Raw genomic sequence first — 18,022 nt, 5'->3', positions numbered from 1 at the left:
TCAGTAATTAATATAAATTATGTATTAGAAAAATAAAAAAAATAAAATGGAGAGAGACTCAAATTTACGTATTTTAAAAATCAATAAAATAGGCAAATTTTGACCTTATTACATCATAAACTAAACTTTTAAAAAAATAGAGAAAAAACAAAAACATATAAAATTTTGTACTAACTAGACTTCTGGTTATGCATGTCAAATTGAAAACCTATTATATCTCCTGGGCGCCTGGGTGGCTCAGTTGTTAAGCGTCTGCCTTCGGCTCAGGTCATGATCCCAGGGTCCTGGGATCGAGTCCCACATCGGGGTCCCTGCTCGGCAGGAAGCCCACTTCTCCCTCTCCCACTCCCCCTGCTTGTGTTCCTGCTTTCGCTGTCTCTCTCTGTCAAATAAATAAATAAAATCTTTAAAAAAAAAAAGAAAGAAAAGAAAACCTATTATATCTCCTTTCCTTGAACTTCTACTAAAATTTCAATAAAGTAATAAGATTATTAATCTACAAAGAGAAAGAGAAAATAATCTACAAAGATTATTAATCTATAACAGAATAATAGTGATGCCAACCATTATTTGGAAGCTAGGAAGCATTTGTTAAAAAACAAACAACAACAACAACAACAAAACCTCTGAGAAAACAATCAAGAGGCAAGAAATGGAAAATAAGAGAAGAAAGGGTAAGAATTAGGGATAATTCATAAAAAATACACATCAGGTAAGTGAGTGTTCCAAAAATAATGAACAGGGAAAATGGAGAAAATTATAAAGAATTAATTAAGGAATATTTCCAAGAACTGAAAGATCAGGGTCTACAAGATTAACTAATTGCCCAGATTACAGATTACTCATTGAAAAGAGGCCTATCTAGAGCTCATCATTATGAAGAGATAAGCCAAAGGGCATCGGAATTTTCAAAAGCAATACTGGAAACTAGAGGACAATAGAACACTGACTTGAAAATTCTGAAGGATATAGTTTCACTCTAGAATTATATATCTAGCCCATATAACAATCAAACATAAACATGGAATAATACACATTTTTTTGGCATTTAAGTTCAAAAAAAAAAAAACAGAAAAGAAAAGAAACAAGGAAGGAAAGAAAGAAAAGAGGGAGGGAAGGAGAAAAGATAAGAAGGGAAATAAACTTCTCTGTATTTTTTTCCTCAGGAGTTTGCTAGAGGATGTGCTCCACCAGAATGATAAATGTTTGATAAATTAGTGGTTCTCTCTTTCTCTATTTTCTTTTTTTGATTGAAGAGCTATTTGCCCAGATGAAAAAAAGTATTTGCATAGACAAATTGGTTTCCAGGAATTTCCAGAAGTAAACAGTGACATTATTTATTAGGGTTTGCTTTGTTTTGTTTTGCATTACCTTCCTGGACAAAGTTATTTGGACAGATAGGGGTCTCAGTTCTTAGTCTTGGTAATTAAGCTGGATGGACATAGATTGCCTCAATATTTCCTCCCTCCCTCCCCTCTCCCATCCTCTGTCCCTTACTCTCTTCCTTCTCTCCTTTCTTTTTGTCTTTCTCCCCTTTTTCCTTTATTTCTTTAGACTGCCCTCCTAGAGCCCTCCTTCCTCTTTCTCCTGTCTGGTTGACAGTTCTCTGAGCTTGCAGTGTGGTGGACATTCTGGGCCTTCTTTTTGTTATTGTCTGGTATTGGATCCTAATGTTTCCTGGGGCTTCCTTTTACATCATTCTGGTGGAGCACATCCTCTAGCAAATTCCTGAGGAAAAAATGCATAGAAGTTTCATTTCTTTCTTATCTTTTCTCCTTCCCTCTTCCCCTTCCTTCCTTCCTTCCTTCTTTCTTTCTTTCCTTCCTTCCTCCCTTGTTTCTTTTCTTTTTTTTCTTTTTTGAGAACTCAAATGTCAAGACTCACTCCAAAAACATTGTCTCCCTGTTCTGACCCATTTTTTCACTAACATCACCTAATCTCAGTAAATTCCCAATCTTAAACCATTTGAGCTGAAATTCCAAAGCCCTAGAAATATTCTCCCCTAAGTTTTCTTGCCTAAAATATCATTGTGACACTGCCAATGTAGTGTTCTTCCTTATGGTGGTGTTCTTACAGCAGGAGATTTAATAAACATCCTTGCTTGATTAACAGGTTACTGTGGTGTAGTGTGTATATGGGGGGGAGGAGTGTGTGGAGTCAAGCTGGCTAAAGAAAAAAATAGCTAGATTATCTGACACATTTTATCACATAGAAATAATTTTGAGAGAACATTAGAGATGTGTTGGAAGAAATCTTGTAATATGTTATATATATAGTCTATTATATATGATACATGATAAATAGTGGAAAATGTTGGAGAATTATTCACTCCCCAAAAGGTAATAAAAATATAAGAAACAAAGCATAATCATAATGCATTGGTTGAGTTAGTAGTAAATAACATTTTAGGGTCATAAGTTAAAAACTGAATTGAGATTTAGCTGGAAATTGTGGTATAAATGTTGGGATAAGAGGAGCAAGATTGAGAGAAAGATGGAATAAAAATGCTAAATCTTCCTCTACTATAATAGGAAATTGATAAAGGAAGAAAGAGGAAACAGCACACATTAAAAGGTAAATACCACCACCAACAAAAGCTGAAAGATTTGGAAACATTGCCAAATCGATCAGGCTCCCTTCCTTAGAACAGTGTTCGAGCCTCCTAGTTGGCACTGTGGGGGTGACATTGTGATGGAGAAATCAGAGGTGGCAAGTGTAAAAGAGCCTCTCTTTGTCTGTCTGTCTCTCTCTCTGCACAGAGAGATGTCTGGAAATATGTTCTCATGTATTGGCAGTAGTTATTTCCCAGGATTTTTTTTTTACATTCTTCTTAACATTTTTTCATAGATAAAATTTTGATAATGAACATATATATATATATATATACATAAGTATCTACATATTTTGATAAAAGTAATAACTCATTTTCTGATTAAAAAAAAACTTTGAATCAAATTTCAGTAACAGCAGCAAAAAAGGAAACCACCACACATAAACTAAATACAGCTTTGGTTAGAAGTCAGTCAGTCACTGGGCCACACAGAAGTTCAGGACAAGCTGAGGAAGGAAGGCTTGCTGCTGGAGCAGGAAGTAGAGTGAATGGGTTTGGTGAAGAGGTAGTCTCCGCAGCGATTTCCTACAGTAACACAGCACATTTATAGTCAGATGATCTAGCGTGTAGCAGCTAGAACTGTGCCTCTTTCACTGCTGTACTGCAGGAATCATAAATAGTTATGACTGATACTATCACACAGGAGGCTTCATCAAAATGTTAAGTCGTCTAAAGAAAAGCTGGTAAAATCTTCAGGATCCTGAGAATCTCTTTAGTTCTACTTGAATACTGGAATATGGGCAACCAGATAGAACTATTATAATAACTTCATAAAATTCTTGCAGCCTTCATCATCCTTTTTCTTTTTAATATTTATATGTTGCTCTCCCCCACATTCAGTAATTACATATATCGCTACAAGTTGAGATCAAACTCTAGAGCCTCTGCAGAATTTTTGATGCTACCTTTATGAGACTCTGGAGCCTCTTTAGAAGAAAAAATTAAAAAGCGTCAGTTTGGATGGTCACAGGCAGCTACTACCAATGAAATACCTTATTATTTTCTACTGGCACTTAATATGATCAATGAAACATTTCCATGAGATTTATTCTACACAGGATCTTGGGAAATTCAGCCTCCCAACAGATCGTCCTTTGCTGGCTGCCAACAGAATATTCGATTATTTACCTTGTCTGTGTGATTCATTGGGTTTGAAGATGGGGAACATCAAAATGATTCTCCTGGGCATGGAAAGAAGGCAGATAGAGAAAATGCCCAGCTTGAGGATGTTTAAGATAGTCTTTCTCCCTTAATCATCAATCACAGTGTATCTTTTCCTTACCCCCCTTTTTTTTTCCATACATGTACAGGCACAGAGCTAGGATTATGGGGTCATGAGTTAAGTCTTCTGCTCACCACCTTTCCCTCTTCAGTATCGCTTGTCTTCTTAGGGATCATTACTTCACTGAATGCTGTGGAGTATTGACATATGTTTACAGCATTACTGCTAGTACCATGCTCCTCTCCTTATTTCATGGGCCTGAGGATTCTACAGGGACGAATTTTTCACTGATGAAAACATATCAACTTATGATAAGCCTAAATCCTTCTGCACTTAAGCATTAATGGCAAAAAAGCAAGTCTTTATTCAGGTGACTTAGGCTGGCACATTCTGACATAGAAATCAGAACTCTCCTCAGAACACTCTGGTACATTTATGTATTTTGTAAGGGCTATTAAAATTATCTAGGGGTTTTTCCAGGGAAATGGTGTACTTTATTAGTTAAGAATACATACTTTGGTATCAGACTTCTTGAGGTTGGATCTGCCAGTTACCAGCAGTGTGACCTCGGACAAGTTATGTAATCTCTGTCTCAGGTTTTTTATCTGTAGAATAAGAATATTATAAAAATGTTTATATCAGAGTTTTGTTGCAAGGATTCAATAAGACAATATATGTAGTTTTGGCCAAATCTTCCCACATTTAAATGTCAGTGATGATGATGAAGAAATACTAATGCTCATTCAGCACTGGTTTGTTTTAGCTGATGATCTCTACCATGCTTCTTCCCATTTCTACCAATAATTGAGGAATTGGGCTAAAGTTTTGTTTCAAATATATGTTATATATACATATGTATGTATGTCATACAAATATATGTATGATACTTGTTATATCAAACAAGGTACTTAGCCAGATATACTTAGCCATGTGTGGACTGAAGTCCACAGAACATATTTTATTTGATTTGATTTTATAAGATTTTATAAGATTTTATTTATTTGACAGAGAGAGACACAGCGAGAGAGGGAACACAAGCAGGGGGAGTAGGAGAGGGAGAAGCAGGCTTCCCCCTTAGCAGAGAGCCCGGTGTGGGGCTCAATTCCTGGACCCTGGGATCATGACCTGAGCTGAAGGCAGATGCTTAACAACTGAGCCACCCAGGGGCGCCTGAAGTCCACAGAACATATTTTAAAGTGAGGTATATAGTGTACTGATTAAGAACATAAGCTCTTCAGGGTACCTGGGTGGCTCAGTCGGTTAAGCGCCTGCCTTCGGCTCAGGTCATGATCCCAGGGTCCTGGGATCGAGTTCTGCATCGAGCTCCCTGCTCAGTGGGGAGCCTGCTTCTCCCTCTCCTCCCTGCTCATGTACTCTCCCACTATCTCTGTCGCTACCTCTCTCTCACAGAAATAAATAAAAATCTTAAAAAAAAACCGAAAAGACATAAACTCTTCAGAAGTCAAAACCCCAAGATTCAAATCTTTGTCTCACCATCTGCTGTCTGTGAACTTGGGGCAAGTTACTTAATCACTCTGTGCCCCACTTTCCCTAAAAATAGAATGGAGAAAATAATAGTATATTCCTCACAGGGTATACCTAAGCTCCATAAATTTTATTTATAAAAACTTTGAAGCTTGTTATTTGAAGCTGGAAACTTCCTGTAAAGTTTGAGGTACACATACAGTCTAAATTTTGGAAACTTCCCATATTAAACCCCTCTGGGATTGATAAACTTCACTTTTTTTTTGGTTAAGCATTTACTTATTAACTACTATGCCCTGGGTACTGTGATAGGGATGGTGATAGGATGAATAAAGCATGGCCAGTCCACCTAGCAATCCCCAATCTAGTTATGTGACAAAGCAAAGGAAAGCTGGGGAAATCGGGATATAGTTTTGCCTCTGCATGTCCTTGAGACTGTTACTTCAACCATATTTGTTGCAGATGTGGATCTCATTATGAGATCTAATCTTCAGTTTACCCTTTCCAATATTTCAAATACTCCATCTCTATTGGTTCTATAAGATTTCAGGCTCATACTGTTATTTCATTTCCTTCCTCCCTCATTTTTCCCCTTCCTTCCTCCCTCCCTCTCTCCCTCCCTTCATTCTTTCTTTCCTTCATTCCTTCTTTCTATACTTCCTTTTTTTAAAAATGAAAATATCTCCAAAAGAGTTTTATAAAAGCTATTAGGAATTCCAACCTAGTATAATTTAGGTTAATCAGAGTTTCACCACTGCTGGGAAAAAAACAGATGCTTGAGGGAATCAGAATTTTTCTAGAAGCAAGAAAGGGGAGAAAGATGTAACCCGGAGGCTGAAGCCAAGCTCTTGAAAGTTTGATTTGGACAACTGGTCCTAACTGGGATGTCTAGAGGCCAGGATAATGACTCAGAGTTGCTGAAGGAGAGAGAAATGGCAGGGGGTAGAAGAAAAGTGAAGTGTTGCTAGAAGGACTCAGAATTATGTTTTTCCATGTCCATCATGTCCATTATGTGTTTTTTTTTTTATTTTAATATTAGAAAAACAAAGTGTGAAAGCTGGAAAGGAAAGAGATTTTAATTGTCAGCTCTGTTGTATAATGTAATTACATTCAGATTATACAACAGAGCTGGCAGTTAAGCCAATTATAATTGGATTATAATTCCATATAATCTGGAATGTAATTCAAGACCTGTGTGTTGAGCATTTATTATATGCAAAGCATTATATTATGTGTGCAGGATACAGAGTTACAAGGGCGGGAGAATGTGTCTAAAAAGATGCACTTCTGAGTTTCTTCAATCTTTAGCAGTTTGGTGTAGTGTCGTAGTTCTTAACCTTTTCTTTCCTCCTCAACATCACTGAGGGATAAAGCATACCATTCTCAGCAACAGTAATTCAATTAAAACAGTGACTCTCAGTGGGGAATTTGGAGCAAGAAGTTCTGGAAGTAAGCCATTTATACTTGAAGCTTGGTGGTGGGGGGTGCAATCTGGTATGTGTGGGATTTGCGGAGTTTGGAAAAGGGCCCTCATGATTCTGATGTTTTTACTTATGGGTAAGGATCATGAGGTGATCTTCTCTCCTTTCTTATTTCCTTTATGAGGATTACAGTATATGAAAGAAACCAGGTCTCATAAACCCCAAACACCAAATCCCCACACACGTGGACCTTCCCCAGGGTTCCATACAATTCATCTGCCCTCCATCCCAAAATGTGTTAGTCAAACAGGAAATAGACAAGCACAATCTTTACAAATCACTGAATCAAGGTTTGTGCTCTTTGATCAAAATCTTTTCTCTTACTAAGCTATTCTTTTTTTGTAAAAGTCATCAGGGAATCCAGTTTATTACTCTTTTTAAATTCTAAACTCTCTATTTCATCACTCCCATCTTTCTTTTTCCGTTATTTTATTTTTTTAACTTTAATTCCGGTAGATTTAACATGCAGTGTTATGTTAGTTTCTGGTGTACAATATAGTGATTCAACAACTCCATGCACCACTTGGTGCTCATCATGACAAGCACACTCCTCAATCCCCATCACCTATTTAACTCATCCCCCTGTCCAACTCCCCTCTATTAACTATCAGTTCTCTGTAGTTAAGAGTTTGTTTCTTGGTTTGTCTCTCTCTTTCTTTTTTCCCCCTTTACTCATTGGTTTTGTTTCTCAAATTTAACATATGAGTGAAGTCCTATGGTATTTGTCTCTCTGACTGACTGACTTTGCTTAGCATTATACTCTCTAGCTCCATCCATGTCATTGCAAATGGCAAGATTCCATTCTTTTTATGACTGAATAATATTTCGTTGTGTGTGTTTGTGTGTGTATATATATAAAAAACATCTTCTTTATCCATTCCTCTATTAGTGGACATTTGGCTGCTTCTATATTTTGGCTATTGTATATAATGCTGTTATAAACATAGGGGTACATGTATCCCTTTGAATTAGTGTTTTTGTGATTTTTGGGTAAATTTACCCAGAAATGTGATTGCTGGATTGTAAGGTAGTTCTATTTTTAACTTTTTGAGGAAACTCCATACTGTTTTCCACAGTGGCTATCCCAGTGTACATTCCCACCAACAGTGTAGGAGTGTTCCTTTTTCTCCACATCCTCCCCAATACCTGTTGTTTCTCATGTTTTTGATTTTAGCCATCCTGACAGGTGTGAGGTGATATCTCATAGTAGTTTTGATTTGCATTTCCCTGATGATGAGTGATGTTGAGCATCTTTTTATGTTTGTTGGCCATCTGGATGTTCTTTAAAGAAATATCTGTTCATGTCTTCTGCCTATTTTTAATTGGATTATTCATTTTTAGCTGTTGGGTTTTATAAGTCCTTTATATATTTTGGATACTAACCCTTTATCAGGTATGTCATTTGCAAATATCTTCTCCCATTCTGTAGGTTGCCTTTTAGTTTTGTTGATTATTTTCTTCACTGTTCAGAAGCTTTTTTATTTTGGTGTAGTCCCCATAGTTTATTTTTCCTTTTGTTTCCCTTGCCTCAGGAGACCTATCCAGAAAAACACTATGGCCAATGTCAGAGACATTACTGCTTGTGCTTTCCTTCTAGGATTTTTTATGGCTTCAGGTCTTACATTTAGGTCTTTAATCCCTTTTGAGTTTATTTTTGTGTATGGTATAAGAAAGTGGTCCAGTTTCATTCTTTTGCATGTAGCTGACCATTTTTACCAACACCATTTGTTGAAGAGACCATCCTTTTCCCATTGGATACTCATTCCTCCTTTGCCAAAGATTAATTGACCATACAGTTGTGTGTTCATTTCTGGGTTTTCTAGTCTGTTTTATTCATCTATGTGTCTGTTTTTATGCCAGTGCCATACTGTTTAGATTACTACTGCTTTGTAATATAACTTCAACATTTACTTAGTTTAGGTTCCACAGCTCAAAGTTGTAATAACATTTTTGCCAATACCATCAATTCTCTTGCCTTCTTGTGAGTTTTGTCATTCCTATCTGGCAAAACCCCTGCTCAAGATGAACCCAACAATATTTTTTCTCTACTTTGCACCCAAGTGTGCAAATTATACTGGGTAAATTCACAAACCATGATTTATTGATCTTATTATAAAGTCATAACCAGCAACTTCAATAGAAAATCTGCAATGTCCGGGGCTGCTGGGTGGCTCAGTCGGTTAATAGCTGATTCTTGATTTTGGCTCATGTCATAATCTCAAGGTCTGGAGATCAAGCCCTGCATCAGGAACTGCACTCAGCTCAGAGTCTACTTGATATTCTCTCTCTCTCCCTCTACCCTTCCCCCTGCTCACACACTCTCTTTTTCTCTCTCTCTAAATAAATAAAGAAAATCTTCAAAAAAATAAAGAAAGAAAATCTGCAATGTAAGAACTCTTCAACATGAATTGGGTTTATTTGCTTTCCCTCATGAATTTGTTTTTCCAGTTTTATTGAGAAATAATTGATACCCATCATCATAAAACTTGAAGGCACACAGTATAATGGTTTGATTTACATATATTGTGAAGTGATTATCACAATAGGTTCAGCTAACATCCGTCTTCTCATATAGGAATGATAAAAAGAAAACAAAGAAGAAAAAATAAAGAAAAAATTTCTCCTTGTGATGAGAACTCTTAGGATTTATTCTCTGAACAACTTCCCTATATATCATACAGCAGTGTTAGCTACAGTCATGTTGCAATCAGTCTTCTTTGTCTTGACTTATGAGCAGAGACTATTGGCCACTCTATTGCCCACATTTTTCTTGAAACATTTTGTCTCCTTTGCCTCTGACAGCTCATGCTTTCTAACTATCTGCGGTCCTTCTCTATCCTTTCATAAACTCATGCTAAAATACTTAATAATGAAGGTTTCCATTTTACTTGTTCACGTTCACACTATGTATTTTTCAGGCCATCCTGACTATGGTCATGGCTTCTGTTACCATTTATAACCTAATGACTCTTACGTTTACATCTCAGGTCAAAACCGCTCTTTTTATTTCCACATATGTCCAACTACTCACCTAGCGTCTCCATTCAAATGTCACAAAGAACATACCCAAAGGAGATCTTTCCTTTCAAGTCAAATTCCATTCAGAGTTCTCAGTCTCAGAGAATGGGGTCACCATTTATTTTCTTGCTCAAGATAGAAACTGTGCAGTCTCTTAACACTTTTTCTCCTTTTCTCTGTACCTCCACTATATCTGATCTAGCATCAAGTAATTTTAAGTGAATTGAGTCAACATTAAATTTCTTGTAGCAGTTTTTAACATCTCTATCTCCTTATCATATTCCATACATTCAAGCAATCATCAACTACTATGGATTTTAACCCATTACATGTCTTTGAAAAATAGTATTATCTGTAATTGGTCTTCTCAAGAGCCATCTGGCACCAATTAAGTCCATCTTCTACATTTCAGATAGAATGATTTTTTTTTTTGCCCTCAAATGTAATTATAATTATGCCATTCTTATGTGCATATCCAATTTACTTATGATAACAACAAAATACCTACCATGGCCTACAAGCTGTGCATGGCTTGGCATATACTTTCCTCTTGAACCTGGCCTTATTGCACTTGCCCCTCTGCTCTCTCTACCTCAGTCACACCGACCTCTTATCAGTGTCTCTAGTGTGCCATTGTTTTTCTTCTTATTACATTTTCAACATTTTAGGAAGCATATTTATTTTGCCTTCTATTACGTACTCAGTACAGAGTACAATGCCTTCAACATAGTAAAAGTTCAATATTAAACACTATCTACTATTTAATGTTATACTTGTGATATTTTTGCTTCCAGTCTACTACAAGTGCTACCAGTATCATCTCCTTGAAAAGATTAGTCACTTTTGAAGCATGGAAGGTTCAGTGGTGGGTGGGGATGAATTTGCTTCTTGTGTTTCTGAGATCTACCTCCCTCCTGCCACACAGAAAACTAGCCTTTGGGAAATTAATGCTACTGTCCAAGAAGGGACATGATCTTTTGTATTAAGAATCAAAAAGTGGATACTGTCAGGTGGATATCTATTTCCCCCTACAAGACAATCAATAAATAGACCTCTATTTTTATTTCAAAGTATGTACTACATTTGAGATGTTCAGTGGAAGTGGAGTATTAGAGCCCTTTTCCATTTTAAGATTAGAAATATGTGAATATATTCATGGTAAGATACCCCAGGATTAGAAAAGGAAAGAGTGGAGAGTTAAGTAATGGACAAAACTTGTGACTTAATCAAGACAAGCGTCCCAGGTCCAGTACAGATGGGTGTGAAAAGAGATGGAACATTAAGAAAATCCAGCAAAGGAGCATTAAGGAAGTGAAGTCACCCTCCTCCTAAAGGCTTTGTTATCCTAGGAGCTGAGCTGGGGAGATTATACTGTTAGGTGGTCCATCAGCGGAGGAAAAATAACATTTACACCAATACTGTATGTCAGGGATGACGCACTTGCTGTTATGGGTACAGCAAAGAGTGTACCTGATGGATTCTTAAAAAGATACATCATCTTTGGAAATCTCTTCAAATGCTGTGTGGCTATGTCCCCTTATATCTTTGAAAAGAGCAGGCTTCATCCTACTGTTGCTGGCGCTTTAGTAATTCTCCAAAGGGAATGCCATTGTCACACTCAATGAATCTAGAAAATGTCTGACTGCAGAAACCAAATTCTCCGGTTTATTAAGAATGTCTCAGAAGCCCTTTAAATGAGAAATTCCCAGAGATGCGTTCATTCTCAAGCCCAGGGATTTGCTAACTTCTTTGTATCTCATTTTCAAACAGAGACGGGCTATGTGGCAGATTAAAGATGGCATCAAATTCTTCCCTTCAAGAGGTGAGTTCCACATGAGAGACTATGGACTCTGAAAAACAAACTGAGGGTTCTAGAGGGGAGGGAGGTGGGAGGATGGGTTGGCCTGGTGGTGGGTATTGAGGAGGGCACGTTCTGCATGGAGCACTGGGTGTTGTGCACGAACAATGAATCATGGAACATTACGTCAAAAACTGATGATGTAATGTATGGTGATTAACATAACATAATTAAAAAAAACTAAAAAAAAAAAGAGGTGAGCTCCATTTTATCTCTCCTTCATCATGGGCTGGTCTGTGACTGCTTTGACTAATAAAGTCAGTGAAAGTGATACTAAACTCATTCTGGGCAAAGCTTTTAAAAGCATTAGTCTTGCCCTCTGGAGACCTCTGATCTATGAAGTTAAGAAGTCTGACTACCCTGCAGGAGAGACCATATGGAGAAACCTTGAGACTTGATGGATAGAGAGGCAGTGATTGAGCAGAGCCCAGCCTTCTAGTCATTCGACAAAGGCACAGAGCATTGAATAATGCCATTGCCGAACCACCGTACCAGGCAAGCCACCAGCTACCCTATGCCGTATGGTATATCCTAGCTGATCCCTGCCTGAAGTTTTAACATTAAGAAAATTGTTGTTGTTTTATGTCATTATGTTGGATGTAGTTTGTTACACAGCAATAGTTAAATGGGACTTTCTAGGAGGAAAGGTGAGGATAGGTGATCCAATTAGCAAGTATTCATGAAACTCACCTTTTACTTTCCCTCTGCCTCTGTCTTATCACTGAGAGATTTCTTCTTCTTCTTATTTCTTATAAAGGGTGAATGTATCAGATTTTGAAGTTACAGGTTTTTAGACACTCGTCACTGGAAGTGTCAGTTTTCTGGCATAGAATGTGGTTGCCATGACCTGAGATACCGGCCCTGCATCTAGCTGTGAGTGTGTGTGGTAGACTATATATATCTGCTGTAAATTTAAGACATATGATAGGTTAATTAAATAACATGCCAAATCATATTTATAAGTTATATGAGGACATCAATTTCTGGAATAACAGAGTGAAAACCTTGGTGACCTTACTCTCCCTCTAAAACAACAAAAATACAGGCAAAACAACTAAAACTAATCATTTAACAATACACTTGTCAATTCACCAACACCACAGAACAACCTGAAAATCATTTATCAAAGAGAAACTACTAAATTTCAGTTATGTTAGGGCAGGCAAGTCTGTGAAGGTTTACCTTGGGGCTATTGTTATTAGTGGTGTGATAGCCAAAAGCAGACAATGGAGAGATATGACCTACTTAGAGCTTCTTTAAAAACACCATCCCCACAATATTGCCAATGTTTTATCCAAACTTGCAGTTCCCTGGGAAATCTCTATTCTCAGAGCATGGTGGCTATGTGATTTGATCCAGAGCTCAGCTCAGTGAAAGTGGGAAAGAGGAAGTCTACCCCCAGGTTCTTACCAAAACAAAGGCAAGTCCCAGCAACATCTCAGCTGCCTGAAGCTGTGATTTCAGTTGAGGCCAACAAGAGGCTGGCTGGAAATTTAAAAAGAAAATCCAACAGAACTAGAAAATCATAAGGAATTTTGAAAAGTTTCCACATATTTCTTGGAGACTAAACAGCTGTGAGAAAGCCCAGGAAAAATCTAGGAAAGAAGTCACTGGGCACTCCCTCTGACTGACTTGGAGGGTTTGAATAAACAGGAAGTGAAAGCTAAATCTGCCTTGTAAACTGTAGTTTGAAGGTTTGCATTCTCATATAGATCCATTTGGCAAAGGGTATAAATATAAAAGAAAGGCATTTAAGAAACTCTGACCAGTTATTGCCTGACCTTTAAATTATATTGATCCCAAGCATGATCCCTAAGAAGCCAGATTTAAAAATAAAAACAAGAACTTAAGAAAAAAAAAAAAAGCTAGCAGAAGACTCAACTCAGGGGCCACATATTGCAGAGAACACAGAATCTATAATTAGTCCAGGAAAGTTACTAAACAAATAAGCACCAATAAGAAAACAACAGCAACAACACCACACCAGCAACAGCAAACCTTGGGGACAGAGGAATCCGATACTAGAATTGAAATAACATATTATCTAAATGTCTAGTTTTCAACAAAAATCATGAGGAATGCAAGGAAACAAGAAAATATATCACATACACAGGAAAAGAATCAAACCAAACCAAACAAACAAACAAAAAAGAGAATGTCCTTGAAAGTACCCAGATTGTGGACTTAGTAGACAAAGTCTTTAAATCAGCAATTATAAATACAATGTGCTCAAATAACTGAAGGAAATTATGTCTAAAGAGCTAAAAGAAAACAAAAAAAAAAGTATGACAATGATGTCTGACCAAATAAAGAACATCGGTATAGGGACAAAATTATTTTTTAAAAAAATAAAAACTCTGGAATTAAAAAGTACAATAACTGAAATAAATAATCACTGGAGGAGCTTAAGAACAGATTTGAGCTTGCAGAAGGATTAGTGAGCTTAAAGAAGCCAATAGATATTATCTAGACAGAGGAGCTGGAAGAAAAAAGAATAAATAAAAATAAACAGTGTCAGAGACTTGTTGGAAACTATTAAGTGTATCAATATATGTGTAATTGGAGCCCCAGAAAAGGGATAGAGAAAGAGGCAGAAAGATATTTGAATAAATAATGACCAAAAACTTCTCAGATTGATAAAAAAAATAATCAACACATTCAAGAAGCTCAGCAAACTCCAAGTAAATCAGAGAGATCCATACCTAAACATATCATAGACATATCATGAAATCAAAGACAAAGAGAAAATGTTGAAAAGAGCAAGAAAAAAAAATGACACCACAGACAAGGGATCTTTACAAGGACTAGAATGATTTTTTTTTTTTTTTTTTTTAGAAACCATGGTGAGGGGCGCCTGGGTGGCTCAGTCAGTTAAGCATCTGACTTCAGCTCAGGTCATGAGATCAGGGTCCTGGGATTAAGCCCTACATCAGGCTCTCCACTCAGCAGGGAGTCTGTTTCTCCCTCTCCCTCTGCCCCTATCCCTGCTCATACTCTCTCTCTCTTTCAAATAAATAAATAAAATCTTAAAAAAAAAAAGAAACCATGGTGACCAGAAGACAGTGGGATGACATCGTCAAAGTATTGAAAGAAAACCACCATCAATCAAGATTTCTATAGGTAGCTAAATTCTTCAAAATTGAGTGAAAAATTATGACATTTTCAGAAAAATAGAAACAGAGAATTTATAACTTCCAGGCCTATCCCACAAAAAGAAAAAAAAAAGTAAAGGAAGTCCTTCAGAGTGAAATGAAAACACACTGAATGGTAACTCAAATCCACACAAAAATATAAAGAGCACCAAGAGAAGTAATATATAGGGATTATGAGCAACAATATAAACATATTTTACTTGTAACACTTTACTTATCCAATCTATTTTTTTTTTAAGATTTTATTTATTTGACAGAGAGAGACACAGCGAGAGAGGGAACACAAGCAGGGGGAGTGGGAGAGGGAGAAACAGGCTTCCCACTGAGCAGAGAGCCCGATGTGGGGCTCGATCCTAGAACCCTGGGACCATGACCTGAGCCGAAGGCAGACACTTAACGACTGAGCCACCCAGGTGCCCCTATCCAATCTATTTTAAAAGGCAACTGCATAAAGCAATAATTTTAAAATTGTTTATAGGCTTATAACGTAAAAATGTAATTTGGATGACAATAATTGTACAAAGGAGTGGGGAGGGAACTGAAACATTGGAGCAAAGTACTATATACTACTAAAATTAAATTAATATTAATACTAACTGGATTGTTTTAAGTTAGGGTGCTTAGTGTAATCCCCAGGGCGATCACTCACTAAGAAAATACCTAAAAATACAATAAAAGTAAAACAAAGGAATGAAAAAAGGTACACTAGAAAATATCAACTTAACAAAAAAGAAACCAGGAATTAAGGAATAAAGAAGACATAAAACGTATAGAAAACATATAGCAAATGACAGACATAAATCCTCCCTTATCAGTAATTACATTAAATATAACATGTTCACCAATCAAATGTCTGAAATTGGCAGAATGGGAAAAAATAAGATCCAAATATAGGCAATCTAAAAAAACATGCTTTATATTAAAAGACACAAGTTAAAAGAAACAAGTTAGAAAAATATAATTTATGCAAAAGGTAGCCAAAAAAGAACTGGAGTGAGATACTAATATAAGAAAATAGACTCTAAGATAAAAATTGTTACTATAGGCAAAAAAGAATATTTGATATTGTCCAGGTCAATATATGAAGGAGATGATACTAAGCAGAAATGTATTTCAGCACAGAGCTCCAAAATACATGAAGAAAAATCTAATAGAATTGAAGAAAGAAATAGACATTAAAATACGATATCAGAGACTTCAACACCTACATGCAATAATGGAAAGAACAACCAGGAGAAAAGATCCTCTTTGAATAACAACTGCAATAACACTGTAAATCAATGGGAACTAAAAGACCTCTCTGGAAGACTCTACACAACAGTAGCAGAACATATATTCTTTTCAAGGCAAGACCATATGCTAGGTCATAAGACCAACCTGAATAAATTTAAAAGGACTGAAATTATACAAAATGTGTTCTCCAACCACAGTGGAATTAAATTAGACATCAACAACAGAAGAAAATTTTGGAAATTCACAACTATGTGGAAATTAAATAACGCTCTTTTAAATAACCCAATAGGTTAATGAAAAAAACATAGGGAAGTTACAAAATAATTTGAGGAATGAAAATGAAAACACAACATACCAAAATTTGCAGGAAGCAGATAACACAGTGCTTCGAGGGAAATTTATAGCTATAAACTCATATGTAAAAAAAAAAGAAATCTCAAATTAATAACCTCATTTCCCAGGTTATAAAGTACAGAAAAAAGAGCAAACTGACTCGAAGCAAGCAGAAAGAAAGGAATAATAAGATTAATAATAAGAGAAAAAGCAATGATATCAAAAGTTGTTTTTTTGAAAGGATCAAACAAAATTGATACACCTTTAGCTAGAGTCACCGAGAGAGAGAGAGACAGGGAGGGAGGGAGGGAGAAAGAAAACTCAAATTATTACAGTCAGGGATGAAAAAGAGACACCACTACTGATTGTACAGTAATAAAAGTTGTAATAGGGGAATACTATGAATAGTCATATGCCATTGTATTAGATAACTTCAATGAAATGGACAAATTTCTAGAAAGACAGAAACTAACAGAATTTACTCAAGAAGAAAAGATAATCTAAGAAGACCTGCAACAGGCAACAAAATTGAAATAGTAATTTTAAAACTTCCAACAAAGAAAAGGCAGGCCTAGATGGCTTCACTGGTAAATTGTATCAAACATTTAAAGACAAATGATGACCAGTCTTTTACAAATGTTTCCAAAAAAAGTAGAAAAGGAAGTAACACTACCTAATCCATGTTATGAGGCCAGTATTTTCCCAGTACCGAAACGAGACAAAGGTAACAACACAACAAAAAGAAAATCACAGACAAACATCCTTTTTGAATACAAATGCGACTGGGCGCTGCGGAGCGGGGCGGGGCGGGGCGGAGCGGAGCGGTGCTAAGCGGTGCGGTAGGGTGCGGTGCGGAGAGGTGCGGTGCGGGGCGGAGCGTGCGCCCTGCCGTCTGCGCGTCGCCTCCGCGCCCGCTGCGCCCTGCTTGCCGCCGCCCAGGGGGCTGAGGGCGGGCGCGGTCCGGACATTGCGCTCGGGCTCCGCTCTGCTCTCCGTGCCTAAATTCACAGACAAACATGAATGGATAACAACAGAAAATGGTATTGGAACAGTGGGAATCAGCAATTTTGGACAGGAAGCTTTGGGAGATGTTGTTTACTGTAGTCAGCCTGAAGTTGGGACAAAACTGAACAAACAAGATGAGTTTGGTGCTTTGGAAAGTGTGAAAGCTGCTGGTGAACTCTATTCTCTATCAGAAGTAACTGAAATTAATGAAGCTCTTGCAGAAAATCCAGGACTTGTCAACAAATCTTGTTATGAAGATGGTTGGCTGATCAAGATAGCACTCAGTAATCCTTCAGAACTGGATGAATTAATGAGTGAAGAAGCATATGAGAAATACATAAAATCTATTGAGTGAAAATGGAACCCCTAAATAAACTAGTATGAAACAACTTAATCTAGCATAGTTGTTTCAGATTAGTGGTACACAGAGGATTTAAAATAGCAACTATTAGCAATACCAGTGGAGAAAGAAACTACTTGTAACAATGCTAATGGAAGAAAATACCCCTTAACTTCATAATGATTGCAGAAAAACACAACATGCATCTGTTTTGCAACACCCTCTGATTTTTATGCTCCAGTTATAATATTCAGAATCCTGAAATTATCTTTGGTTAAAAACTA

The 18,022-nt window shown here is 36.8% G+C and overlaps 1 long non-coding RNA gene and 1 pseudogene across 1 annotated transcript; one reads left to right on the top strand and one right to left on the bottom strand.

Annotated features, from left to right (window-relative positions):
• Positions 1-429: 429 nt before the first annotated feature.
• LOC145717980 (uncharacterized) lies at positions 430-13,933 on the bottom strand. The gene is made up of 3 exons (XR_014141504.1): positions 13,086-13,933; positions 4,349-4,438; positions 430-3,792 (listed from the first exon to the last, which is right to left on the bottom strand). It is a non-coding gene; the product is annotated as an uncharacterized LOC145717980 (long non-coding RNA).
• Positions 13,934-17,078: 3,145 nt separating this feature from the next.
• LOC102727873 (glycine cleavage system H protein, mitochondrial pseudogene) lies at positions 17,079-17,753 on the top strand (annotated as a pseudogene).
• Positions 17,754-18,022: the final 269 nt, after the last annotated feature.

The sequence above is a fragment of the Leptonychotes weddellii genome, chromosome 2, assembly GCF_054177405.1.
Source record: "Leptonychotes weddellii isolate Sample4059 chromosome 2, ASM5417740v2, whole genome shotgun sequence".
In the NCBI taxonomy this organism is placed as follows: domain Eukaryota; kingdom Metazoa; phylum Chordata; class Mammalia; order Carnivora; family Phocidae; genus Leptonychotes; species Leptonychotes weddellii.
The sequence above is the reverse complement of the archived record's forward strand: the minus strand, read 5'-3'. Positions and strand labels throughout refer to the sequence as shown.